Source organism: Panthera onca, chromosome B4 (assembly GCF_046562875.1).
Source record: "Panthera onca isolate mPanOnc1 chromosome B4, mPanOnc1 haplotype 2, whole genome shotgun sequence".
NCBI lineage: Eukaryota > Metazoa > Chordata > Mammalia > Carnivora > Felidae > Panthera > Panthera onca.
Window position 1 is genome coordinate 27,136,289 of NC_138345.1, and position 27,996 is coordinate 27,164,284.

General features: G+C 44.9%; 1 protein-coding gene across 2 annotated transcripts in view; it reads left to right on the forward strand.

Annotated features, from left to right (window-relative positions):
• The window catches only part of JCAD (junctional cadherin 5 associated), an 81,089-nt gene that overhangs the window by 15,304 nt on the left and 37,789 nt on the right, over window positions 1-27,996 (forward strand). Inside the window, exon 2 of one of the 2 annotated variants that reach the window (XM_060659059.3) lies at window positions 8,139-8,222. The gene's annotated coding sequence lies outside the window, so the exon portion shown is untranslated. Of the gene's footprint in view, window positions 1-8,138; window positions 8,223-23,592; window positions 23,727-27,996 lie in introns of those variants that run through there. The other variant, XM_060659057.3, reaches the window with a different exon arrangement.

Here is a 27,996-nt window from a genome sequence, read left to right on the forward strand (position 1 = left end):
TTAGAGCAGAAGCTAACAGACAATGAGCTAATCATGGCCCACCCTTCTGCCTAGTGAGGACAGCTGTGTCCCAGAGGCCCGGATGAGCCACATTCCCTACAGTGACTTGATTTTCAGTTTCTGGAGTCCTGCTTCTCATGATCTGGTAGGACCTTTGGTCGAATATGGAAAGGGATTTAGGAGTTGACAAACATAAGATCTCGAATGTTCACATTTTTCTTCTTTTAACTCCCTCTTCTATCCACATCCCTCTGTGATTTCCTTTCACTTGTGCAAAGATTTCTTCTACAACATTCCTCAAGCAATCAGCAAGTAAGCAGGTGGTGTCCCGGATGAGTTTTGCACTTTGATTTATTCTTGGGGTATTTTTAGTGTCATTGGCTTTGGAATCCAGGGAATATACAGAACACCATTCATCACGCTCCTGGACCAGCAGCTTTTTGGCTGATAACCCCTAAATTAAAGATGATAATACTTAATTAAATAAGTACCCATTAGGTTGAGAAGGAAAACGTCAGCATATTCTCTAGTCATTAGTAAAAGTTAACCACGTTACAAGTCACCGATGTTGACTACTGGGACCCAGACATTCTTTTATCCATTTTCATAAATATAATTGGGAACAAAACAAGCCAGCCATTTTGAATTTATATCGAAATAATTGTGTTTCCATATATCATGAATAACTTTTACAGAGCAGAGTTGATGTGTGTGTGTGTGTGTGTGTGTGTGTACTTTAAAAGCCCCCAAATACGGAAAAGTCTTTCTATTTGCTAGGCAGCCGGCATCTGCTGTTCTAGTCCCACAGATTAACTCATCCACAGTGACTTTTCACTCTTTCGGATAAATCAGACAGCGTCACTGGCTACAAAAATGGTGGTGGCCAGCCTGTGTGCTACGAAACAATTATCCAGCGAACTCTAGATATTTTTATGTGTTTCAGAAGGGACTTCCAAAAAGGTCTTCCAACATTTTGTCCCTAGACAGCCATTAGCAGCAGCTAAGAAAATATGGAAGGAGCATCCACATTTCACACCCCTCATCCCTGATGTTCCGCTGAGATTCGACAGATGGAAGCACAGCAGTAGCTTTGCGAGTAGCTGCCAAATAGGGCAGCCAGACGAAGCAGGGCAAGAAGAGGTGCTGTTCAAGGTGCTGAGAGACGGATGCTCCTCCTGCCTCCTCTCAGGTAGCCGTCCACGGACACCGTGGCAGCTCCCTTCCGCTCACCAGTTAGAGGCTGCCGGAGGCAGAGGCCCAGCCTCACCACCAATGGAAGGAAGCCGCTCAGCCCTTCATTTCACAGATGGGGAAACCATGATGCAGAGAACGGAAAGCGACTTATCAAGGACACGGGACGTTTTAGGAAAGCTCCAGCCTCTTGACTCTCATCCCAGTGGTCAGTCTACCACATGCCAGGGTGCTGTTTCCATCACAGAAGCTAAAAAGGGGTTTAAGGACCAGATCCCTTTTGTCATCAATGGTTTCTAAAATTTGCCCTGAAGACGGGGAAAGACCCTTCTTGATTTGGGTTAATGAGTGTTATTTTTTAAACATCACCTCCCTCCTTGGGATAGAGATCAAGGCCTGGTAACCAAATGAACTTCATCTAATTCCTGCTTTTGAATCACTGGGTTTTTTAACTTTATTTTATTTATTTATTTTTTAAAAAGAAAGAAACTGAAATTGAATCAGGGCCTTTATCTTGCTATCTTCCAAACTATTTTTTTAATATGAAATTTATTGTCAAATTGGTTTCCATACAACACCCAGTGCTCATCACAACAGGTGCCCTCCTCAAAGCCCATCACCCACTTTCCCCTCCCTCCCACCCCCCATCAACCCTCAGTTTATTCTCAGTTTTTAAGAGTCTCTTATGGTTTGCCATAGCTTTTTTCCCCCTTTCCCCTCCAAACTATTTGATTTAAAACCCGAACACTGAGCTGGCAGATCTCTCCATTTGCTCTAAGTAAACAAACGAACCATGAGGCCTGCAGTGAGGATCCCTCCAGCTTTGGCTGAGACCAACAGACTGAGAACAGCGTTGTGTTCTGGCACTCCTAAGGGTGACGATTTTATCCTGAACTTCCCGTGGGGAGAAATACTGCTATTTTCTATTTTAATACTAATGATCTCTCTTTGGGTATTTGAAGCTGTTTCACACTGCCTGTTTATAAAGACTCAGACGCCTTTGCTCTTTTCCACCAGATCCACTCTCTATCTTCATTAGTTTTAAGCAAAACTTTACTAATGGTCAGTGAGGTGCCAGGTACCATGAAAGAAGAAAAAACTCCCCTGACTATTCCTCTCCCACATTCAGAAACAGTTGAATCAGGCAGTTGTGTTACAGATCAAATGATGTTGGAGAATGTGGTTTCAGTCTACTAACCAAGTGGGTTTAATACCGTGCCCCTAAATTAGACCTGCTTTCAACTTTGGACAGTGTTGCTGCTGAACAACCACGGCCCCCACCTTGAGGACTGACTGTGTGTATGATGACTGGGAGGTTTGAGGGAGGAAGAAAGAAGGTGCTGAGCTGTGTTCAGTTCCTCCCAGACTTGACAGTGAGATGCCACCTTGCCTCGTGCCTGGGGTATGGTGTGTGTGGGAGTGGAGAGCCTGGAGTATGACTGTGTCACCAGTGGGGAATATGGCTTCCTCCATCCTACAGGTGACCCTAAATCAGAAGGGCTAGGCTTCCTGCCCAAGTCTCCAGACCCCAAGTCTGAGATTGTGTCCTCTATACCTACCCTCCTCTTCTGACAGATAACAGCAAGAGTTCTTTAGCAAGACATAAAAATCTACCAAAACTAAGAAGTTTGCTCTGTTTTTTTAAAAAGGAGAGAAATATAGCAATATACCTTTTAGAAAGTTATTTCTGACTTCTTGGGTCGATTGAATTTCTTTTTTGTTAAGAAGTATATGAACATTTCTATTTATTTTTTATTTTAATTTTTAAAAAATGTTTTGCTTATTTTTGAGAGAGTACAAGCGGGGGAGGGGCAGAGAAAGAGGGAGACACAGGATCTGAAGCAGGCTCCGGGCTCTGAGCCATCAGCACAGAGCCCGACATGGGGCTTGAACTCGTGAACGGCAAGATCATGACCTGAGCTGAAGTCAGACATTTAACCAACTGAGCCACCCAGGTGCCCTAAACATTTTTACTTCTTTAATGTTTATTTATTTTTGAGAGAGATGGTGGGGGTGCTAGGGACAGAGAGAGGGGGTGACAGTGAATCCCAAGCAGGCTCCACATTTCAGCACAGAGCCCGATGTGGGACTCAATCTCACAAACTGTAAGATCATGACCTGAGCTGAAACCAAGAATCAGATGCTTAACTGACTGAGCCACCCCGGTGCCCTTATATGAACCTTTTTTAGATCATATGCCTCAAATTGGAAACAATTCAGGTCTACTGAATTCCCCCATCTCTTCCTCCAACATATGAGCTATGGGAAGGATCATGGTTAAAAAGCAAGGATGTCTTTTGTCAACTGGAAAACAAAAACGAAAACAAAACACTGAACAGCTTTTTCAATAGTGGGACTGGATTTACACCCAGGCTAGACAGTAATTGAGGACCCTAATTTGTGATGTGACTCTCAGATGACAAAAGTCACTGTTGAAAATCCAAAGCTAACTAAACTTCCCAGCTTGGGCTACTGATGTCATCCGGCAGGCAAACCAAGAGAAGAGACCTCTTGATTGACTTGTCTAACGCAGCTCATTTTGAACTCAGTAGCAGACTCTATTTTCTGCCCTGTCAGTAAAACACACCCTTTGGGTTAATGCCCTGCACAGCTGACACACAATTTGTACTGATTTGTCTGCCAAAGGACAACTCAGTCCTTTGTGGAGGGGACAAGTTCAATGTCCAAAAAGCGGCAGACAATAAGTAGACATTTCTCATTGTTTTTCTGGGCAGCTCATCTTTTGTGCACTTTATACGTGTTCATTCTTCCTTGAGGAAAAATCCTTAAAAAAAATTTAAATGTACTGGTTTATTTTTCTGGTGGCAGTTTGATGCTAAAAAAAATTCTGAATTTTACATTTTCCAAAAGGGTTGGTAGAGATACAGAGTTTTATATATTTTGTCCATAAAATCCCATCCAATGCTCCATGTAGTTTCAATTTTTAACCTTTCGAAGGAGTTCATCTAAACAAATAAGCTGTATAGAGGGAGAGCTAGATTGGTGATAGAATTTGAGTAAACAAAGCTCTCTCCACTGCTATGGATTTCTACTGCACAGGTGAGCAGGGGAGGCAGTTAGGAGCCCACAGATCAGGCGACATCACCCTAACTCCATGGACACTCTTAGATACAATAGGTTAACTGAGTTATCAGTGATGCTAGAGATTAGGGCTCTTGGCCTAGTTACAGTGATTGGAGGGCATCTTCGAGGTCAACCCATCATTTCCCACTCACACACACAGTTTCCATCATCCGCCCTTGGTTCTCATCTCTTTGGCTCGTAATGTGTATTATCCCTCACTTGGAAGCCCTTTCTTCTTCCCATCCGGTGAGGGCATTTCATTCCCTTCAAGTAGCCTTTTGTGATTACAAGGCTCTCACTGACCTCCATCTTTGCAGGGTTTCTGCAAAACCTGTGTCCCATATGTCTCCTCTCTAACTTGATGGTAAATTTGTTGAAATCAAAGACTTTTATTCCTTACAGAATTTTTGAACTAGAAAGAATCTCTTATGGTAAAGAAAAATGGACCTATGTAGTAATATGACTACACTTCACTGAAGTGTAAAGACCCATACGAAGTCACTTGAAAATAGTGGCAGATCGGGCAGATGGTCCACCCGGAACTGGGCCACAATGTGCTCATTTTATAGTGGATCATTTTATTTAAGCCTTGCCTGACTTCACAGTTTGAAGGACTGACTTTAACACCAAGTGTCTAGGTCATACCAAAAGACACCTCTTGAAATAGTGAAAATGTAAAAGCTGAACTTGAGTTCATAAACAAACTAGAAGATTAATGAACAAAAAAAGTTTCTATAACTGGAAGAAAAGTCACCAGTGAGCATCAGAGTACTTATTTCTGTATTTCTAATACTGTATTAGTACCTAATACTGTATTTCCAGTATCAGGATTGGAATGTACTGCTAGGTCAAGTATGAGGACTTTTACTTTGTTTTTGTGGGGGAAGATACAAGGGCAAATCAATCTGAAGACCATGTGAGGGCAGAAAGCACAATGAATAGTTTCCAGATTGTAAATAATTTTATATGAAACTAATTGGATTTACTCTCTTACCTCATGAATAATAAACATTTTCAGACTCTTTACAAGTGTTTTAGCCAATTGCATGTTTTCCTTCTTATGGTCTACGTGCCTGGTTTCTGTTCTGATTCAGTACTGACTTATGTTCAGGCTGAAAGACAGAAGTTTTATTTGGTTCCCATGTAAAATTATGGATTGAGTCATTTAAACACAGATTGGATGGCTTGGCAAATAGACATTTGAGCTTTAGTTATTAAATTAAAAAAATTTTAATGTTTATTTTTGAGAAAGAGAGAGAGAGAGAGAGATTGCGAGTGGGGGAGGGGCAGAGAAAGAGGGAGACACAGAATCTGAAACAGGCTCCAGGCTCTGAGCTGTCAGCACAGAGCATGACAGGGGCTCAAACTCATGAACTGAGATCATGACCTGAGCGGAAGTCGGATGCTTAACCAACTGAGCCACCCAGGGACCCCTAGATTTAACTATTAAATTAAAGCTCTCTTGGCTGTCTGTAGCCCTGTATTTTGTTTCTGTTGATTAGAGCGAGATGCCCATAAATAAATATATTTGAAATCTTGACAGCTGTTTGTGGTCATGTAAAATGTTGTCTGAGAATCTTTTATCAAATCATTCAGTAGATCCACATACACAGACATCTGCAGAAAATCTAATATGAGGGACTATTTATAGAAATGATCCTTTCGAAAATGCTTGCTCAGCATTGGGTGGAGGTGGTGGGGAGGCAATAGAGAGAATGCTTGGTTTCCAGCTGGTCTACCTCTAAACCATTATCGGACCCTAGACGAGTAATTTGCTTCATCTGTAATCACTTCTGAAGGTTTCACCAATTTTAGAAAACTCTACTTTTGTAAAATAGGAGATTATTTTTTCCCCTCCTTCTTATGCTTACTATAAGAGAGAAAACACTTCTACAAATGGGGACAGGAAAACTATGCATTTCTGGAGACCCCTGGAAATGTGCACCTGGAATTGGTCTGGAATCAACTGCATCATCTTTTAAAACACATATTGAATTAAGTTTCAGACCATTTGATCAAAAGCCTTTTTTTTTTTTTTTTTGCATTTTGTGACATTCCTTAAGAGCAAATTGTCATAGTCGTCCCATAGCAAAATTTTTACAAAAGAATCCGTATCCTAAGGGATTAGAGTAAGTGAGAGCTTTTCTTAGCAGTACCTGAGAACTGACTCTATTTTTCATCCTTCGGGAAGCTGCATTTGACAGCTAATGGATCTGTTTTGTTCTAAAACTACCATCTGCTCATGGAACTTTTAAAGGTTTCTATCATCACCATTATGTGTGAGATGTATAAATATATATATTCAGAATTTTCGTTTCTAAGAAAAAGGCAAAAACACAATTACACTTTGACTTCAAACGTGTAAAATTTAAACAAATGTGGCCAGGTGGAAATTGTAGCAAATAAATTTGATACGTCCGCCAAATCCTTGCCATGCACACATATGATATCCCCGAAAACTAAAAGAACATTTTGTTGCAAGAGAATTGCAGGCAATGCTTGAGGTGACATTGCTAGATAGAGCTTGCGAACAAGGGTCTGCTGATTCCAGGAGCTGCTACACAGCGGCTGTGTGCCATCTTTTCAGGGATGTGCTTCTGTGATACTGGTCTCTTTTCTAGTTAGAGGAACACTGGTACTACCATGGTACCTGCTGGCATTTGAATCCCAGGTTCTGATTCAACTCCATGCCTTAACCTACCCAACTTGTTTGTCTACCTTTTCTTCAACCCCGTGATCCAACTACCTCCCTGATAATGGCAATGCTAGTTCGAACTGGGTTTTTGTCATCTTAAACCAAAAAAAGATGCCTGACTGATGTATAAAATGTCAAAATAGGCGTGTCTGGTTCAGTCGGTTGAGCATCCGACTTTGGCTCGGGTCATGATCTCGCTGTTGGTGAGTTCGATCCCTGCCTTCACCTGGGGAACTATGGATGGTCAGCAGTAAGGAGGTTTGGGCCGCAGCGAGGATACATTCTATTGTTCTTCAGGGAAGTTGGATTACGAACAATGCGTGATACAACTTTCAAGCAGGACTGCACCGGTGAAAAGAGAATTTGTTTTCCTCTTTCCATAAGCCTACAGAGTCCTGTCTGGTGGGAGAGGAGCTTAGGGAAACAGCTGGGCAACAGGTGCCACAGACAAGAAGATATGGGCTGAGCCAGAGGAGAGAGTTAAAGGAAAGCCTCAGTGTGTACAGGCCTGGGCATTGCTGCTGGAATTGGAATCGAAGGGGGCCCGCAGGGCGATGATGATGGGGAGCATTCCAGAAGAAGCCTTGGCCTGTAGAAAGGCAGAGAGGAGAGTGGGCCTAGCACAGTGGACTGAGGGTGGTCAGAGGTGGGGCCGTCCTACCCAGGAGAGAGGGTTGATAAACCAGGAAGCATCGGATTAGGAATTTAATGTAGGAAGCGGTGATGTAGGATTTGAATTCGACAGAGGCTTTACCACAGGTTCACAAACGGGAGTAGGGTGATGATCGGCATTCGATTTATGTCAGATTGTTCTCCAGGCTTTATGTGGGAAATCTGAGGGAGTAGAAGAAGGTCAATGGCAAAGCCCCAGACAGCACATTGTTGACGAAAGGGACAGGTCCAAAGGACACAAAGTGGTGACTGTCTGTTAAGGAAGAAGAGGTGAGGAGGGAGGGGCTGAAGAGGATTCCAAGCTTCCAGCCCCAGGAACTGACTGGAGGGCACCATTTGAAGTGGGTGCCCTTTGAAGATGGGACCAGGGGAGGGGGAGAAGGGGAAACAACACTGGATCTTCAAGAAGACAGAAGTGATGCTTAGAAACTTGGTGGTTCTTCCAAGATGAGAATTCCAAAAAGAAAACAAGATTTTTTTTTTTTTTTTCACTCAGTGACAATTAGATGGAACCCCTGGACAGTAAGAGGATCAGTTTGATCTGGACTCATTCCAAAGACATCTCAACTCCTCAACACAGGTAACTCATTAAGGGAACCCTCCTATAGATTTTATTTACTGCCAAGAGATTTGTATGGATATTATTTTTACTCTTGTTCATTCTTCAGGATGGGGATGTTTGAAAAATTAAACAAATGATGAATAATAATTAATGGGAATAATTGTGCAAGTAAGACCTGAGCTAAATTCTTTCTATAATATATTCTCATAATCTCAAGAAACCGTTCTAAGTTTTAGGCAGGGGAGACAAATGTGAAGTCCTAGTGTTTGGTTTTCATAAGTGCAGAGTTAATTATGAGCATAGGTGTGATACTCCAGAAACCCTCCTGCCCACTGCCCTCAAGTATTTGAATGGGAGCAACCATGTTGTATATCATTTGACCTAGCCCTCCAGCGACCAAAACCCTATCCCCATCACAGCCAACGGGAACCAGGTCAAGGAGCTGACACAAGGTCAGCCAAATCCATGGCCAGAAATCCAGAAGGTTTGGAAAAACAAAACAAAACAAAACAAAACAAACACTCCACCCAGAGATGATGGTGATTAAGTAAACCAATCAGATTGTTTCTCTTGGTAATTTCCCTCTTTAGAAACTCAAAGAGCCCCACCTAGAACAGTAATATCTCCCTCACTCTAAAGTTCACTTGTACCTTTCTGTTTTCTGCTGCCAGTGAGCCAGAAGCTCCTATACTTACTTGACCTACTAACGAAGTCAGATCCCTAGACCAGCATCACCAGCACCTTCACTGGTGTTGAATGGAGGAGCCTCACCAGAGCCTGACAACTAGAGCCCGGAGCCAGATTTGAGGAGCTCTTACCGCCCTCTCCACCACACCCAATACAGTTGCCGGCTTCAGGGGCATGTCAAAGAGATGACCAGGACATCTCACCACCCATTACCAAGGTGTATTTAAGAGCGCTGGCCACACCCTTTCTCTCCTGGGTCTTCTCCCATCGGTCCCCCATCAGGGGTGTGCCATCGTCCTGAGGGTCACCAAGGAGAAAGGCTCTGATATATCTAGTTCAAAAGAGGAATGCACGATTGTCCTGTGGCTTTTTTATGTAGGAGTATAAAGGGGCCTGCTGCCATCGGCCAATCCCCTGAGAAGCAACTTCTCTGACTGATCGGTTCACATACAGCTCTTTCCAATTATCACAGGTATAATTTATGGGTCTTGCTGTCGGGTCAGAGCAATCAGCTTTTCCCTCAAAAAGCAGAAAACCCTGAATGGTCACCATTTGTCTAGCTTTTCAGCCATTAGAGAATCTATTTCAACTATCTTCACAGGCTTGATGGGTGATTTGCCTGGTTTGCACTAAATGGCAGGTCTCTGATGCCGAGGTATTAAAAAAAGAAACCCTTCATCCAGCCCACTGGGATTGCAAAGTGTCTTTCTTGATTCAGATGTTTGCCTTTCTACAATTGCAATCAGTCTCTGTGTGCTATGTGGTTGTGACAGTTACACGATGGAATCCCTGTCGAGCTGCTCCGAGATTTGTCAGGAAACAGGCTTCACACAGACACTATTTGGTTGACCAGGGCGAGCTTCTGAAATTTCAAAGGACAAGCCATACCTGTCTCAGTGACCAAATTATTAAGAGTATGGAATGCAAATCAAAACCCCAATGAGATATTGCTCTGCACCCATTACGGTGGCTATTTTAAAAAAAGAAAATAAAAAATATCACAAGTTTTGGCAATGGTAGCGGGAAATTGGAACCCCCGTTTATTGCCGGTGGGGTTGTGAAATGGTTCAGCCAATGTGGAAAATAGTTTGGGAGTTCCTCAGAAAGTTAAACATAGAGTTACCGTGCAATCTGTAGCTCCGCTCATAGGTACATACTGAAAAAAAAATTGAAAGCAGGGACTCAGACAGCTATTTCTATTTTTAAAAAAAAAAAATTTTTTTTTTAACGTTTTTATTTGTTATTGAGAGACAGAGAGAGACAGAGCGTGAGCAGGGGAGGGGCAGAGAGAGGGAGACACAGAATCCGAGGCAGGCCTCAGGCTCTGAGCTGTTAGCACAGAACCCAACGTGGGGCTCGAACTCACAAACAGTGAGATCATGACCTGAGCCGAAGTCGGTCGCTCAACCGACTGAGCCACTCAGGCACCCCTATTTCTATTTTTTTTAATGTTTATTTATTTTTGAGAGAGAGACAGATCATGAGTGGGGGAGGGGCAGAGAGAGGCGGGAACACAGAATCCAAAGCAGGCTCTAGGCTCTGAGCTGTCAGCACAGAGCGAGACATGGGGCTCGAACCCATGAGCTGTAAGATCATGACGAGAGCCGAAGTCCACCGCTCAACCAACTGAGCCACCCAGACAGCTATTTCTGCACCAGTGTTCCCAGCAGCCTTATTCACAACTGTTAAATGGTGGGACAACCCATGTCCATTGAGAGACGAGTGGTAGTCTCAACACCCAGTGGACTATTATTCAGCCTTAAAAAGGAATGAAATTCTGGCACGTGCTCCAACGTGGAATCTTGAAAACTTTATGGGAAGTGACATGAGCCAGTCACAGAATGAGGAGTGTTATAGGAGTCCACTTCTGTGAAGCACCTAGAATAGGTACATTTAAAGACAGAACATAGAAGAGAGGGTATCAGACGCTGAATGGAATGATGAGTGGGGACTTACTGTTTAATAGGTATAGGGTTCGGGATGATGAAGAAGCTTTGGAAATGGACAGCGGTGGTGGCTGTATACCATTGTGAATGTACTTAATGCTGTTGAATTATAACGCTTACCAATGGATAACATGGTGAAAAGAAATGTACATGTCTTCTGTTCAATTCCCTGCTGAGGGCAGCCCGATTCCATATACCGTCTTCTGCTCAGGGTTTGTGAAAGAAGCCACACCCCGGGTGTCACCTTGTCACAGAGAAGACTAGAAGCTCTGACTCTGGGAGGCAGGTTTCACTGGACAATTCCGGCTGGCTTGCAGCCGCCTTGTTAATATTCTCCACAATTCCAAATGTCTTCTTAGATTTTTTCAAGTTCAATCAAATACATGTCCGTGTATTTGCCTGCCTTTCTGGGCAAGCAAGTTCTGCTGGGGAATGTGCCTTCCCCTCTCCCTGAGAAACCCTTTTAACATGAATAAAACATGGGCCTGAGCAATTCAGCCTTCCCAGCTGGTTCTCACCAGCTTAGAGTATGTCTTTTGTTCCCTTCTACCCTTGACAAGCATGATGGCTTTGCTCTCATGCTGACTTCTATTACTGTGAAGTTGAGGATAACAGGCCTTCCCTCGGTCCCTTCTAATATAGACTCTGGTCATTCACAATGCCATGCTGCCCAGGACCACACGTGTGTCCTTATATTGTCCTACCTGCACACAGATAGCCCTTCACAATTGCACTGCAAAATTCGAGAAGGGATAGCCAGACAGCCCTGGGATGCATCCCCTCAGGGATGAACGTGAACAGGGAAACGTGAACCCCTGTTTCCACATCTGGCTGCATGAGATCCACAGTCTCGGAGGATGATGCTTTGAAACTCAGCTCAGGCTGTGGTTTCTGCAATCAACAAACACCTGTACAGTGTAGCTCTTTTGACTGAATCAAGGCATTGGCATTCTATCTCTAGAAAGAAGGAACTCTTGTCAGATTTCTGGGTAGGCACCCAGTGCTCCAAAAGTCCCGTTTGAACCATATTTATAAATTGGAAGTGAAACCACGTATGCCCCAGGAAGCATCAGGCTAACTCCATTTGTCATCTCGGTCGAGAAGATTCAGAACAAATGGCAGTGCTTGGGACAAAGTGTTATAATGAGGATACAGTGGTGGCAGCCTGTGGAGAACAGAGCACACACATGGGCATGACAGCTTCGTTGCTTTTTACCCCAGTTCTTCCAAGGGACTTGCTTCCCCCCGAGCACGCGTTAGTAAAGCAAAACACAAACTGCCCCGATTTTTGAGTACCTTCCCCCACCTCCTACCCACTTCCGATTTTTCCACTGGGCTGCTCCATAATCTGATGGCATGATTCTGACAGGCTGGCATCTGTCAGTGCTTGGTGTTTGGCATTTCTGACGTGACACTGGCTTCATTTTATGCGAGGGTTTTCTTCCAATCTAGAATGAATATAAGTTCTTGGAGGGGGTTAGGCGTACCGCTTCGCTTAAAAAATCCAACAAAGTCGTAGCAAGCCTTGGGTACTCTGTCTCCTTGGCTGGCCATCAGCTCAATTATTACATAGAAACTACCCAGTGTCATCGGTACTGACAGGAATGTGAAATCAATTAGGCCATTCCAGGGAGTTGAGACAAAGCTGTGTGAAATGACACCGGGCTAACAGGTCTAATGAGAAGAGCATGTTGTTCCTCAAGAATCCTACTAAAAACATATTGAAGGCAACACGTAACAGAGTCTGTCACATGTGGGCTTTTTTTTCATAGCATTGCATTAGGTCCTCCATTTCCAAAGCACATTTATTTCCTTCAGAGATTAGGACAACCCTAACCCATTCCATTCTGGATTCCAAGACCTTTCTCCCCGGGGAAGAATATGGTGGTGCCTCGAAGTCTACACAGAGTTCCCGTTTGTGCAGCCAGAATTTGAATAAAGTCATTAGAGCCTTTAAGAGCTAGTTTGAGGGGAGAAATCGAAAGGAGTGGGGCGGGGTGGGGGGGAGGGTGTGTCTTCCAAGCAAGTTTTTGCTTTGCTTCACATATGAGAAGCATCATGTGTTGGGATGTGATGGGTACAGTAAAGGGAATGGTCGGCATGCCGTGGGTAACACATGCTCTATGACCTTCCTCCTCCACAACCCTGCTCAGAGGATTCCAACACCCCTTTTGGATTCCTCATCCACGTGGGGATCGCTGGCAGCTGGAGGTGAGCACGCAGCTGCAGATATTGTCTTTCCCTGGCAACCGTTGCCGTGGGTTGTTTGGGCAGATGCAGAGCCATATACACACCAGAGCTACCCCTGCCATGACCCACTCGTACGTGAAGAGAAAGACTGTCCACCTGGGAATGTAGGAAAAGCCAGGCGCCGATAGCCAGGCTGACTCCTCTGGATATTTAGGCCGGGGAATTTGGCCCCAGATACATCAGAGTATTTCATCTTGAAATCACTGGAAGTTTCAGTGGGCTTATAATATGGTTGCCTTACTTCCACCTTGGCCGGTTGCCTGCTTGGCGCCCTCCCATTCAATTTGGAAGAAAGGGGTGAAAGGCGGTGAAGTAACGTCCCAGCCACAGGTACGACACGTGTTAATAGCCAAAGGAAGAGTCATGTAAATGTATCCCGCTCATGTAGGCTTCAGAGGATATACTTGGTTTAGTATCAGATGGCTATTTTGTCCACAGTATTTTTGTCAAGATTTCTAACACATTTATTCATCCTCTCGTCACTGGGCCAAAACTGGTCTTCTAAATCCTAAAAGCTAGTTCTTTTACTGCCCTATACACACTTGCACACACACACAGAGCCATATGCTCAGATTAAGCTCAGAGACTTCACATTTTACATTAAGTTAGAGTCCTTTTATTAAAGTGTTCTCTTGCAATCCTGTGATATCTGGGCTCCCTGGAAAAATGAAGGTACTCTAAATATCCTGCTTTACACACTATCTTAACTAAATTCTTTATGATATTTCAATAGCTTTAAGGACTTCTTTTTTTATAGAAGTTTATTTATTTATTTTGAGAGAGAGAGAGAGGGAGCACGCAAGCAGCAGATGGGCAGACAGAGAGGGAGGCAGAGAATGCTAGGAAGGCTCCGTGCTGTCAGCACAGAGCCTAACCTCGGGGTTCAATCTTACGAACTGTGAGATCATGACCCGAGCCAAAATCAAGAGTCAGGTGCTTAACGGGCTGAGCCAGCCAGGCACCCCACTTTGAGGACGTCTAACCTTAAAATACACATGCTCTCTGCAATACCACTTTCTCGTCTGGAGAGAAGGGAGGAAGGAAAGAAACACCAATCTGGCTTTCCATCCAAAAGGCTAAGTGGAACAGTCTTTCTTAAAATTTGTTAATCATCTAGTATCTCTGTAACATTTTTCCTATAAAAAGCAAATGAATTTAGAAATAGTTTCCTCCCTTGGCTCTCAACAAATGAAGGAGCTGTGCTCATAAGTTATATTTAGTGGCCAGAAACTGACGATACTAATAGCTGTCATTTGCAGAGTGCTACGATGTGCCAGGTGCTCTGTGTTTCTCTCATTCATTCTCCTGTGAACCCGATGAAGAGGGCAGCATGAGACCAGCTAACATTTATGGAATGTTGACTCTGTACTGAGGACGCTCACTAAATACCTCATTTAATCCTCATAGCAAGACCGTGCTCTGATATCGCATAAAGAAACTGAGGCTCAGAGAACTGATTTCCCTAAAGGTGCACAATTCATAAACAGCAACATGTGCATCCAACCCAAGTCTGTCTGACTCTGGAGCCCAAGTATTTCCTCCTTCAGGTTTTGTTACCTCCTGACAAGCAGGGGAATTGGGAGGCACTTTTACTGGGAATGCATTCAGCTCCCCCAGGGGGGCAGCCGGTCCCTTTGCAGTTAATGAGACCTACAGAGCCAGCCAAGAGGTGGTACCGGGAGACTGTGAGTAGTAGCAGGTTAATATCAGGCCAGGTCACAAGCTGTGGCTCGCAAACTTTGGTGCTCATTAGAATCAGGGAACTTGTTTTAAGGCAGGTTTCTGGGCCCTGCCTCTATGTTCCTGGCCAATGACAGCTAACCACCTGTTCTTTTCCAAACGGCCCATAACTTCACCAATTCATACTTCAACAGATTCGGACGCTGACATTTCTAAGCTTAGTGGTTTATGTTGTGAATGGCAGTCGTCATCAGGTATATGGCCATTAAGAAACTCACAATTTGGGGTGATGAAGGAGGGCTTCGTGCACATGCGAAGGCTGCGGAAGGCATGCACTTATTTGGAGATGTTAGTAGAAATAGTGTCTGCCATAGCAAGGAACACAAAATATAGCATGTAACATGGAAAATGGGAGTGTTAAATAAATAGACGTAACTCAGCAGCGGGAGTTAGCTGTGAACTAAAGAGGTTTCATGGCACCCACCTTTCTGTGAAAGAAGAGAGCATTCTGTCTTCCCAAAGCAAAGATATATTGGTGTCTGTGGGGATCCTTCTTACTGTCTTTATATTAGCGTTTCAAATCTGCCTCTAAGAAAATCTACCTGTCTTCTAACTTTTTTTAAAAATTTTTTTTTTTTTAACGTTTTTATTTATTTTTGAGACAGAGAGAGACAGAGCATGAACGGGGGAGGGTCAGAGAGAGGGAGACACAGAATCTGAAACAGGCTCCAGGCTCTGAGCTGTCAGCACAGAGCCCAACGCGGGGCTCGAACTCACTGACCGCGAGATCATGACCTGAGCTGAAGTCGGCCGCTCAACCGACTGAGCCACCCAGGCGCCCCCTAACTTTTTAAAATATTCTTTTAAAATTTTGTTATTTACTTTTAGAGAGAGAGGGCCAGAGAGAATCCCAAGCAGGCTCTGCACCATCAGCACAGAGCCCGATGTGGGGCTTGAACTCACAAACTGTGAGATCATGACCTGAGCCAAAATCAAGCATTGGCCGCTCAACCAACTGAGCCACCCAGGTGCCCCTGTCTTTTAACATTTAAATACATTCCTTTAAATGTAGTTACAAAGACCCTACGATTTTACATCAAATGACTGAAAATCAGACTTACCATCCTGCAACCACTTCAACATTATTTTGTCCTCACGTTCTTCGGTCTGCCAACATTCTCATTCCCCCCATGTTAGTGCCCTGTTCATACTACAGTTCATTAGGACAGCTGGATAGATAAATAAATAAATAAATAAATAAACAAACAAACAAGCAAAATGGAACAATTTACTGAGGGGTAGCCGTGAAGAATTCATAACTAGGAATGTTCTTCTACATTTTAAATGAATCCTTCCACATACAAAATCCATCATAACCTCATAAGTAGGCATGCCTACTGGTAAACAGGTGGCCCCCGATAAAATAAGCAGGTGGCCCTTGACCACAGATAAGGCAGTGCTCTCTGGAAAGGATAGTCATTGTGTTTATGAATATCATCTGTTCCAAGAATGTATAATATTATAGCTCCAGTGTATGCTGTATAGAGAAGGGGGGAGAATAAGACTGGATTTAATACTACATCTGTGACTGGTTAGTTATGGTAACCTTCAGGTATTTGGTGGTTTCAGCTAAAGGTCTGATGCACATTCCAGGCATCAAGAACTATAGGGAAGACTATAAAAATGTTTAGACAAAGAATGAATACATTCACTAGTTTGAGAAAAGTAGAAAGTACATGCAGTTCCTGCCGTCTTGAGAAAGGCACTCAGTTCGGCCTCTCACCAAGAAAATGTGCTCCTGGTCCCCATGCAGGAGAGGCCCCAGTGATGGCACTTGCAGGAATGGAGAGTCTTGCGGGGTCTTATCAGCAAAGACTGGGGAAAAATGAACCCAGTTATCAGGGGAGGGTGGGTTACAAAAGAAACATGGCAGTAACTATTCTGGAACTTGCTAACCAATGTTCTAGCCAATTGAGACGCTGGGCTACTTTTTAACTACTGTTGATGTAAGGCTGGCTTCCGCCAATTTATTTTCTTTTCCCTGAATTATGTTTCATGTCTGTTTGTTGCCTTCCTACAAACTGATTATTCCCTTTGCCCTCTCTTATTTGCATGTTGTATATTGCCTGCTTTTAGAAAATTTAATTTCTGTTGGATTACACCAAAGACACAAATAGCATGCAATCTGCCTGATCTCTATGTCACCCAGGTATTTGAAAGGCTCATCAACAGAGTTTGAGGAGAGTAAGCTGTTTTTAAGACAGAACACGGAAAAAGCAAAAGCAAAACTCCAAACAGATTTAACACAGACAGAAATAATTCAAGAAAACCTAGCCCTTTTCTCAAAGTGCTGGCCAGCCATTTTTCCTGTGGTAACCCTTAGCCCTCACCTAAGTGTTTGGACCCCATTCGTATGGCAAGGATTTACAACTTTGTATTTGCACAGTGTGAGTTTAAATGATCACCCTTCATTTCCGAGGTACTCACCAATTCAATTCAACAGATAGCTGTTTCATCTAGCTGCCAAAGGTATGGTGCTCAGTTGTGGTAAACAGCGGGACTGATTTGTACCTGGGTCTTAATTTATAAAGGTGACTGAGTGACAACCTGAAGATGTAAGTACCATTGGAAGAAAAGTTCCCGGGCACCCAGGTGGCTCAGTCGGTTGAACATCCGACTTCGGCTCAGGTCATGATCTCGTGGTTCGTGAGTTCAAGCCCCGCATTGGGCTCTCTGCTGTCAGCTCCAGAGCCTACTTTGGGTCCTCTGTCTCCCTCTCTCTCTGACCAACCTCCCCCCCCCACCACCACTCACATGCATGCTCTCTCAAAACAAATGAAAGAAAAGTTTCAAGTCACTCACTGTTCCCCTAGAAACAGGCATGGCACACCATGCTGGACCACAGGGGGAAGCACCAGTGTCCATCAGGAGGCAGAAAGAAGCAAGAGAAAAGCACAGACCACAGCCTTTACTGAGGTCTCTGTGCAAAAGGCAAGGCAGGGCTGGGGAATCAGCGGAGGGTTTGAATAACTCTAGTAGGTTTTGAGGCAGGTGGAGAGGATAGGGGCTGCCTGGGACGATTAGGTCAGGGAAGACACTGACTTGGTGTGTGACAGGTAGATAAGGAGGTGGTTTAGAGGATGGGCTCTACATCACCAGGGGGTTGTAAACAACCATGGCCATCAGGTTGGCCCTGTACTGTGATTGATGGATGCCAAATACACAAGCAGAAGGGTGAAGAAAACACGGTTAGGATGGGGATGATCCTAGTGGAAGGGGACAATCCCTTCCACTAGGAACTCAGAATCTAGTAGCTGAACTAAACACATGGGTTGATGAAGCAAATGCAAGGCATGCCACGATCAATGCTGTACCAAGAGCTTAAACAAGATGCTAGAGAAGTTTCACAGAGGCGAACAAGCAAGCTTGTTCAAGCAAGTCATAGAAAGCTTTCTTATATGGGAGATTTCCGATATCTTCAACACTCAACGAGGAGCACTTCTTCAAAATCAGAGCACCCTGGTAACAAATGCTGCCCTTATGTACATGAAAGACAACAAGTCAAGACCTAGCAAGTACCTGGCACATAAGAAATATTAAATGAGGGCACCTGGGTGGCTCAGTCAGGTTTAGCATCCAACTCTTGATTTCGGCTCAGGTCGTGATCTTGCTGTTTGTGACTTCGAGGCACGTGTCGGGCTCTGTGCTGATGGTGCTTGGGATTCTCTCTCTCCCTCTCTCTCTGCCCTTCCTGCATGCTCTTGCGTATGCTCTCTCGCTCTCAAATTAAACAAATAAACTAAAAAAAAGAAAAGAAAAGAAAAGAAAAGAAACATTAAATGAAAGGTAGTTCACACTTCTCCCTCCCAAGTCAGTGTCCTTTTTGTGTTGCTAGCCATTGCCAACTTAATAAGAGGCCAATATGTCATTCTCTCCCCCAATGGAAGCATTGCATTTTTTTTTCAATGAATGTTGGTAACCAACTTGTATCCTTTTTGTTCACATAGTTCCCATTTTTTAATAAGAAGTCGTATGTTTTTTTTTAATGTTTATTTTTGAGAGAGAGACAGAGCATGAGTGGGGGAGGAGCAGAGAGAGAGAGAGAGGGAGACAGAGAATCCGAAGCAGGCTCCAGGCTCTGAGCTGTCAGCACACAGCCTGACACGGGGCTTGAGCTCACGGACCATGAGATCCTGACCTGAGCCGAAGTGGGACGCTTAACCGACTGAGCCACCCAGGCGCCCCAAGAAGTTGTATGGGTTAAAGAAAATGCTAGAGTTGTTTTTGCTTGATCCCTGATTAGCTGGTATGTGATGGCAAGAGAGGCGGCTCAGGGCTGCCCATGTCTGGACCACTCTGATGTCGGCCACATCACTGTCTTTTTGAAGTCACGTGTGCATCTCCCTTCTACCAGTGGGATCCCAGCCAGCCACTGTCATTCCCTGGAGGACAGGAAAACAAGGTTTCCTTAATGAATCTGGGAAAGAATCGCAGACTGCAGGCAGGGGGATGCTTGGAATGTTCTGTCAACCACTAGTAAACAGCAACCCTTTGCTAGGGTGGCGACAGGGCTTGGGAGAGAGGCAGAGCTAGGCTGTTTCCCATTAATGTGTAGCCTCATGGAGGAAAAAAGCCAACAAAGAGATAGCAAATGATTAAAAATGATTTTTCTTATGCAATAACCATGCAGATTCATTCTCCTTAGAGTGAAGGTATATGATTAAAAATATTTGTTATTCTTCTCTTAATCCCCAGGATTGTCAATTTCCTGTCTGGGTTGATGCCAAATCTTCTAAGTCAACAGTTAACAAACATCTATTGCATTTTATTCACAGGAGGCATCGCTGTACCATTCCTCACCATCATACAATGATGTTGATGACTACTGTATTTTGTTTTTTTTAATTTTTTTAAATGTTTTTATTTATTTTTGAAGGAGAGAGAGATAGAGCATGAGCCAGGGAGGAGCAGAGAGAGAGGGAGACATAGAATTTGAAGCAGTCTCCAGGCTCTGAGCTGCCAGTACAGAGCCCGATGCGGGGCTCGAACTCACGAACCGTGAGATCATGACCTGAGCCGTGCCTATCATTCTGTTAAGTTTTGACACACTCTTTCTATTTCTTGTGCTCTATTCTTGCTTCTCAAATTTTATTTGTGTAAGAATCATCTGGACATTTACTGGACATTCACTTTAAGAGTACAGATTCCTGGGTCCCAACTGCGGTAATTAGAAATTCTGATTGTGTCCGACGTGGATGAGGACCAGGCATTCGGCTTCCAGTCAAACCCAACATTAATCTGAAATTAGGTGGTCCATGGAACGCAGTTTGAGAAACAGATTTCCAGTTTATGGCCAAAAACAATTATGCAGAATAGCCTCTGAATTAATACAGAGCATGTCAGTATCTAAAAAATATATAAGGTTTATTAGCACTTGTTGACATAAAACCTTTTGTAGTTTTTGTATAATACTTATTGTCTGACTTTTAGTACAAGCCAACGAGAAGGATTCAAGATTTTTATCAAGGACATTAATCTTTAAAAAATGAGAACTGGTAGTGTTTTTCAAACTCAGAAAAACATCAAAGAATATCTAAGTCAACGAAAGGAAACCGTATATTAGGTCATCACAAAAGAGCCCTAAAGCAAGGAGGGAAGAGGGTTATTCTAGGTCCTTGAAAAGGCAAGGAGTTAAAGAAACAAGGTTTTTTTTTTTTTCGTTTTTTTTTCTTAAGAGGCCATTAAGCATTCTCTGGTCATTGCACATCTGCCCTGATGACTCAATAATCCAAGTTCCTTCCTGAGTCTGTGAAATCCCTTCTCCAGGACTCAGAGAAAGGCGGAGACATTCGGGCACCCGGGGCTGGAATCTGGCTCACGTTCCCTAGCCGGTGCTGGGTTTCTAACAGCATCACGCTCAAAGTTGTTTTCAATCATATTTTATATCACATATCCCGTAAGCAGCAGACAGATATTTTTGTCCTGTGTTTAAACCTCCCCGAATCAAGTAGGTAGGAGCAAGTGACTGAAGTTGCACAGAAGTGGGGTGGGTGGCAATGAGGAGAAGGAACGTGACTCTTCTTACAGTCAAAATAAAACTTACACAGGTGGTCTCTGAGCGACAAAATCCTGACTTAACGAAGAAATTTCCTTTCCTCTAAAATCATAACCGCCAACATATGCATACATGCGTATGTACAGCTGGCTTCTCACATATCCTGTCCACCACCTCGTGTCTATGCCCCGGTCACCAGTGTGGCAAATTGCCCAATGGATGGACCTCACCAACTTTCATACTCATCTGGGGAAGCACCACCCTCCCCTTTGTAACTCAGACAACTATCTACTCATACTCATGTATCTTTTCAACCTTACCTCCTTCTTCATTTTTCTATTTTCAAATCTTTTGAAAAAATCTCCCACCTTTCTCCTCACTCTCCAGCCCCTCCACCACCTTCTATCCTCATGTTTTCATTTGCTTGTTCATTTGAAATGGCCTTAGTCATGGTTGGGAAGCAATAGAAGAGGGCTGGTGACACATCAGTGCTGGAGAAAGAGGGAAGCAAAACATCTTGAAATGAGGTTGTCATGATAAAGAGCCAGCGCTCAGAAACCACAAAAATCTTTGAAATTGCACCGTCATCTTCTTCAGAATCTACAGTATCTCAATCTCATTACCTTCCTCTAATGAAATCTGCCTTTACCAACCTTTCTGCTGAGACACAATTTCTTATTAAACTTTATTTAGGTATGTTTAGCCTAGTTGCTGGTATTGCTTCTGTGTTTTCTCTATTGCAACTATATAGCATTTCAGTGACATTATAAAACTTCTGCGGGGGTGACCCAGAAATCCAACAATATAACATTGTTCTAATCAGTTTTCGGGCTGATAAATGATCTCGCAGGAATATTGAGCTCCATATGTGTCTGCATAGTGCTGGGCACGTATAGGCATTCCACAAGAAGAAGAAGAAGTTATTTCATTGATTTGACAAATTGAGGACAAATGGGAATTGTATGTCACTGAAGCACTCTGTCCCTGAAAGATGTGTTTATGGCAAGAAGCAATGTCACCACTGTGTATGATTATGATTTTCCAGAAAAGCCTCTGCGATTCATTGTCTTTTTTTCTCATCTTAACTCCTCCAGCCTGGAGATGATACCCTTTGCCTCTGCCTAGACACAACCCACCTGTCCTCCAGGGTGCCCTCCCAGAATGCCTCCCCTGCCGGCTCCAGCCCACAGAACTTTCCATGGTAGGGGCTGCCACTTTCTACATTTTCACTATGTGCCAGGACTATGCTGAGTGCTCAAAAGGCCTTACTTACCTCCTTCAATTCTCATTTCCTAGGAGGTGAACACTGTCATTATCCCCATTTTGTTAGAGAGGAAATTGAAGTGGACAGAAGTAAAGTAATACATCTAGAAAGTGGCAGAAGTACCCCAAATCGGGATCCACACCTTCTTCCTTGAGCACCTGATCACGCTGTCCTGTCTGCACCGTCTCCCCGGTATGCTTGATATGCGGTAGATAACGCACACACACACAGCATCAGATTTGATTGTTTCTCTTTTCCAGTGTGTTTAGCTCTTTTGCTCTCTTGGCCTATATACTCTTCCATAGTCAGGGTTAAGGGCAAGGGTCTTTGGCCTGATTCTGCAACTTCTGTGTGCCTCCCTGAGCCCCAGTCCCGGTAGTGAGGATCAAAAGAAAACAATCCTCGGACCAGGGTCGCCCATGGTGACAGTGCAAACAGCTTCATGTGTTAATGCTGTTCTGACACTAAATCCACGGTGTGGCTAAGAGGTTTCCTAAAAATTCTGCAGGGATTCCAGTCTGCTCTGCCATCCATGTTTGCCCCTTGGACTTGACTTAGCCAACACCCTCTCTCTCTCTCCAACTCATCAGCAAACTTGAACTCTTCATGTCTTTTCTCTACTCGCCAAAGTACGAGGACTTTTGCCCCTGAGTGGACCTGGCAGTGGTCTAATCACTGCTGCCAGGGAAACGTGGAGTGGGCTACGAATAATTGTTTATTCTGCTCTGAACTCTCCCTCTGACCTCCTCCTTACTCTTGCCTTTAGGCATATCCTACTCCTAGCCTCAGTTTCCTCATCTATCACAAGAGAGGATAAACTAACTGACCTCTAAAGTCTCCAGCCTATAGCTAAGGCTCTTAGAGGTCTTTTTTTAAACGAGGAAATCCCAAGCACTAAGCTGTTGTCCCCGGCATTATTTACTGCTCCTCACACCTTCCATGATTGTGTTTTTCTGAAAGTGTGTGTGTATGGGTGTTTGTGTGTGTCTGTGTTGTATGTGTGTCTTTGTGTGTGAGTGTGTATATGTGTGTATATGTGTGTGGGTTTGCCTGTGACCGAATGAGGGTGTTTGTATGCATCTGTGTGTGACTGCATATGGGTGTGTTTATGTGCATCTTTGCGTAATTATATATGAGTGTGTGCATCTGTATACGAATATTTTTGTTTTGTATGTATCTGTGTGTGTGTGTGTGTGTGTGCGTGTGTGTGCGTGTGGACATTCGCACAGTGTTGAAGCCGCTCAAACCTAAGTGACAGGGAAAGAGAAAGAAGGTCCAGTCACCTGTACCTCTGGGGAGACCCACCCACGCAGGGCCCACCCGAGGCGGGTGAGCTAGGCTCCCTACTCAGGTGCCGCCCTCCCGCGGAGAGAGCCAGAGCCTGGAGGCCGCCTAGCGGGCGGGGCGGGGATATGGGCGGGGCGAAGCCGGCCGGTGGGCGGGGATGTGGGCGGGGCGAGACCGGACGGTGGGCGGAGATGTAGGCGGGGCGAGGCCGGGCGGTGGGTGGGGCGGGCGGCGGCGGCTCCGGGCATGCTCCGCCGCGGCGGCTGCGAGCGGGGCGGGTCGCGCTGGTCCCCGGCCGGCCGGAGCGGCGGCGGCGGCGGCGGCGGCGCGGGGCAGCATGAGGGAGCCGCTCGGTAAGTCCCGGTGTGTCTCGCCCCTCCTGACTCCCGCCGCCCATTTGGCCCGTTCCCACGGCGCTACGCGGGCCTCGCCCCCAGCCTCCCGCGCGCGCCCCCAACTTCTCCAGCCCGGACGTTGCTCCGGTGCGAGCCTCCCCCGGCGTTGGGGGGCGTCCGCACCCCCGCCCCGGGCGTCCCACACGGTGCCCGGCCCGGCCGCCGCGGGCCGCACGCCCGCAGCCTCGGGGTGAGGGAGCGTTCGCTTTTGCTGGGAGGGGGCGTCCGCGCCCCTTAGGTGCCCAGCCCGGGTGCGGGACTCGCGGGTCCCGCGCCGAGGGCCGCGGCTGGCGTTAGCGCTCGCTCGGCCCCTTTCGCGGGGAGGGCCCGGAACGGCGGGGGTCGCTGCCTCGGCTCTCGGCGTCCTCCCCGCCGGCCCGGCTCCGGCCAGCCCGCTCTTTCGCCTGCGCGCCCCGACTTCGCGGACAGCACCCCAGGAACTGACAGCCGCTGCTCAGAGTCTCCGAGGTCCCCGGTTCCCACGGTGGCCCCCTACCCGCCTCTCCCCCCCCTCCCCCCCCCCTCCCCCCCCGGCAGTCCGGACCTGCCCGCGGGACGTTGGGAGCTCGTTGCCGCGCCCGGCGCTCCCTGCTCGGGTCTCCGCCCGGCCTTCCGCGCCCACCGCTTTGCCGGGTCAGGACCCAGGATTAGGGCGCTAATCGCCGCTGCTTCCCAGCAACTGCCCGGGGCTGCCGGGCCTCCCCGGCTGCTGGTGGTTAAGTTGGGGGTGGAGGGGGGGGAGAGAAAAGGGTGGGAGAAAGGAAAGAGCCCCGCCTGAGAGTGCTGTAAATCTCGTTAATCAGCTCGTTTATGGGATCTGGAGCCTGCCTGCCTGCGCCCGGTCTTCGCACTTGGATCTCCTGAGTACCCCCACCCCACCCCCGTCGCCATCAGTTCACCCTAGAATGCCCGGGTTTGCCTAGATGCCCTGACCGCAGTGAGGTTCAGCACCGCTCTTGGTCCTTGTCACTGGAGGTAGCAGCCCAGCCCCCTTGGGTTCCTCTGGGGTTTTGAGAAAGGAGCTGTGATTTCACTACTGGAAAAAAGAAAAATGAGAACTCCTCGCCAGCGCGACCTGGTCATGCCCCATTCCTTGCTCATCCGTGCTCTCTAGGAGCAGAGGACTTTGGGGAATTAGCTTAGGCAGATCACCCTCCCTTTCCGCCTCCCAACACACACACCCTGCCACCCTCACGGCCATCCGCGGCATCTCCTCCCTCTACCCCCATGCTCACCTCTCCCTCCCTTAGTCTAGTTGCCTGGCCTGTCTTAGGGAGACGGATGGGGTAATGTGGACCACACAATTTCAAGGGTGTGTGTGTGTGTGTGTGTGTGTGTGTGTGTGTGTGTGTGTGTGTAGCATCTTCAGGTCTTCCTTCTCTGGCTTTTTGTCTTTTCAGATTTGCAAAGAACAGACATCCTAGGGATTTGAGGTGAGGGTTGGAAGATGGGGTGGGAGGGGTCAGGCTGCCAGAAATACTTAGACAAAAATGGCAGACTCAGTATTCAAAACTGAGTGGTCACAGGCTATGCAGGTAAAACTTCAGGAAAACAGTGCCTTGAGTCAGGCAGTTTTAGAAGTTAAGATGACTGGATTATGGCCCTTTGGCAAGGCAAGCGTGTATAGTGTTTTGGAACTCATATGCGGATTCTATTTCAGGAGAATTGTGATGGTTTTCATGTGAAATTGGGAATTTGGTAAATTCATGTGGTTTTTCATAATGTTGTGTGGGTTTGAACTTTCTATTTACCTTGCTATTAGGTGTCTAATTCTTAGCCACCAACTAAACAGGCATCCTGCAGGTCCCTAACTATTACTCTGGGGAGGCAACTTGTAGCAAACAGTTTTCACTCCCACAAGAGTGGGTGAGCAAATATTTGTTGAACAGAGGCCTTAATCTGCTGGGCCTTCCTCCTGGCAAACTTCACCCTGTGCTCCAGAGAATGGAAGGTCAGGCCCTTGGCAGGCCCAAGAGATTTAAGGGGATTGGGTGGGCGGAGAAAGCCTGTGCCAGGAAAAAAAGAAGAAAAAAAACAAACCAAAATTTTTTTGTCTTTCTACCTCCTTGGGATATAACTTAAAGTGCCCGAGTGTTCACAGGCTCTGGAGGACTTGACAAGCTAATCAGAGTTAGTTAATAACGCATCTGAGTCTTCACAGACTCCAGAAGCATATGGCTTATTGTTCAATAGCTATAAAATGTAACTGGAGATTGGAGGTACACAAGGAGAGTAAATAAGGACCAGTTTTTCATTTAAAAAAAAAAAAACACCCAAATCTGAAAAGATCCTTGGACTATAATTTTTTTTAAATGCAGCTTAAAAATAAACTAGAAATGCTATCAGTAAAGACAGCCCAGAAGTCTGTGGTTCCGCCAAGTTCCCATTGTCCTTGTTGGAGAGTCCTGTAGTTTGGGAGGACAGTAAACACCAGTCGTGCTGTAGGAGTCCAGAATTTCTCCCTTAATGAGCTTGGCGGGATTTCACGCTAATTAATCTAGAGAGAGTTTAGAACACAGAGTGTTGCGTTGAAACAATTGTTCTGTTGTGGTTTTGATTTTGATAAGCGAAGACTGTGCCTCTGAAATCCTTTAGGTCTATCGTTGATCCCATTACCAATGTTTCTTTTTATTTATTTATTTACTTACTTTTTTGGTAACAGATGTTGTTTTTCACCTTTTGGATGGGAAGGGTTCTCTCACTCATTAAAACCTTGCTGCTGTGTTTTGTTCCAAGAGCTTACCAACTTAAGGAGTGCTGAGGGACACTTGGTAAGGCCAGCAGCCCGGGGCGGGGGTTGGGGGGGGGGGGCAGATGGGTCTCCAATACTTTGATATATCCTTTAACCACTAACAGTCATGTAAAAAATACAGGAACTGCCCTGATACTGAAACGTCAGTTATCTTGATTTAAATTTGTGGTATCTTGTTTAGCATTTGGACTATTACCTTTACTTTCTTTAAATATATTCTCCAAAAACTTTCTGTAGATAATATAGTTGGGCACAGGCAGGCTAAACTAGTAAAGATTAATTATTAGACCGTGAAATATCCTTGTAAGTTGTTGCTTGTTGGTGATCTCTCTGTAGCTTACCTATAAGCTTGTTTCTTCTGTACGTAAATGAAAGAATGAAGAGATACCAAGATACATTTCGAAGAAGGGGAAAAAAAAAAAAAAAGGAGAGTGAGAAAGCAACTGCATGTATACAAAGAATAGGAGAGATAGAAACCGAACTGTTGGTGGTTATCTCTTGGCACAGTGGGGTTACTGGGAACTCTTTTTTCTTCAACACTGAATTTTGCAGCGTTTACTTCTAGAATAACTTTACATGACTTTTGCAATTAGAAAATAATTTACAAGTTTTATGAAATGATTTGAACTTTAACATTATTATAAAACCTTGGCTCTTTTGTTCTCAAGATATTTTCAAAGAAAACTAGTGTGTTCTAAATTTAATAGACTATTCCAGGAATCTTTACATGTGGAGTTTGACATGCATGTTGGTAGTGGGATTAAATTCTAGTCTATTGTAAGTTTTATGGTTATTTTCGCAAATAGCCAGAAATTCCAGAAGATTTAAAAAATCTTATCCAATTTTACTCCTCTTCTTAATGACTACTAATCTTTGAGAAATGTTAATGAGGTACTTAGGGTCTCATAAAAAGGGGGTGGGGTCACCAAAGCAATAATTGTGACAGAACGTAGAGGTGAAAGAGAAGACAGGAGTGTGTATGTGTGTGTGTGTGTGTATGTGTGTGTGTGTGTTCACTCAGGTCTTGGGGGAAAAGACAAAAAAGAAGTTAGAAGAGATAATATTTATGAAAAAAATAAAGTGCATAACATTTGGTACTTTGTTTCCCTTGTCTCTCTCTGTTTTGGAATCAGTGCCTTAACACCGACCCAACCCAGCAAGATTAGCATTCCAGAAGTCCTTTTGATCTGAGACCCAAGTTTTCCACCTCCTTTTTTTTTTTTTTTTTTTTTTTTTTTTTTTTTTTTTTGTCACCCTGAAGAAACTTAACTCAGGAATGGTTACCATACTGAAATTATTACTTCACAGATTAAATATGCTTTTTATGTGGAGAAGATTTTAACAACTTGAGTGCCCTGACAAGAGCTGGTCATCACAGTATTGTGGTATGGTAACAACAGCGTGTGAGCACTTCACCGCGCCAGAGCTTACACTGAAACTGTTGAGTTCTTTCTTTCATTAAGATGGAAAAGAGAA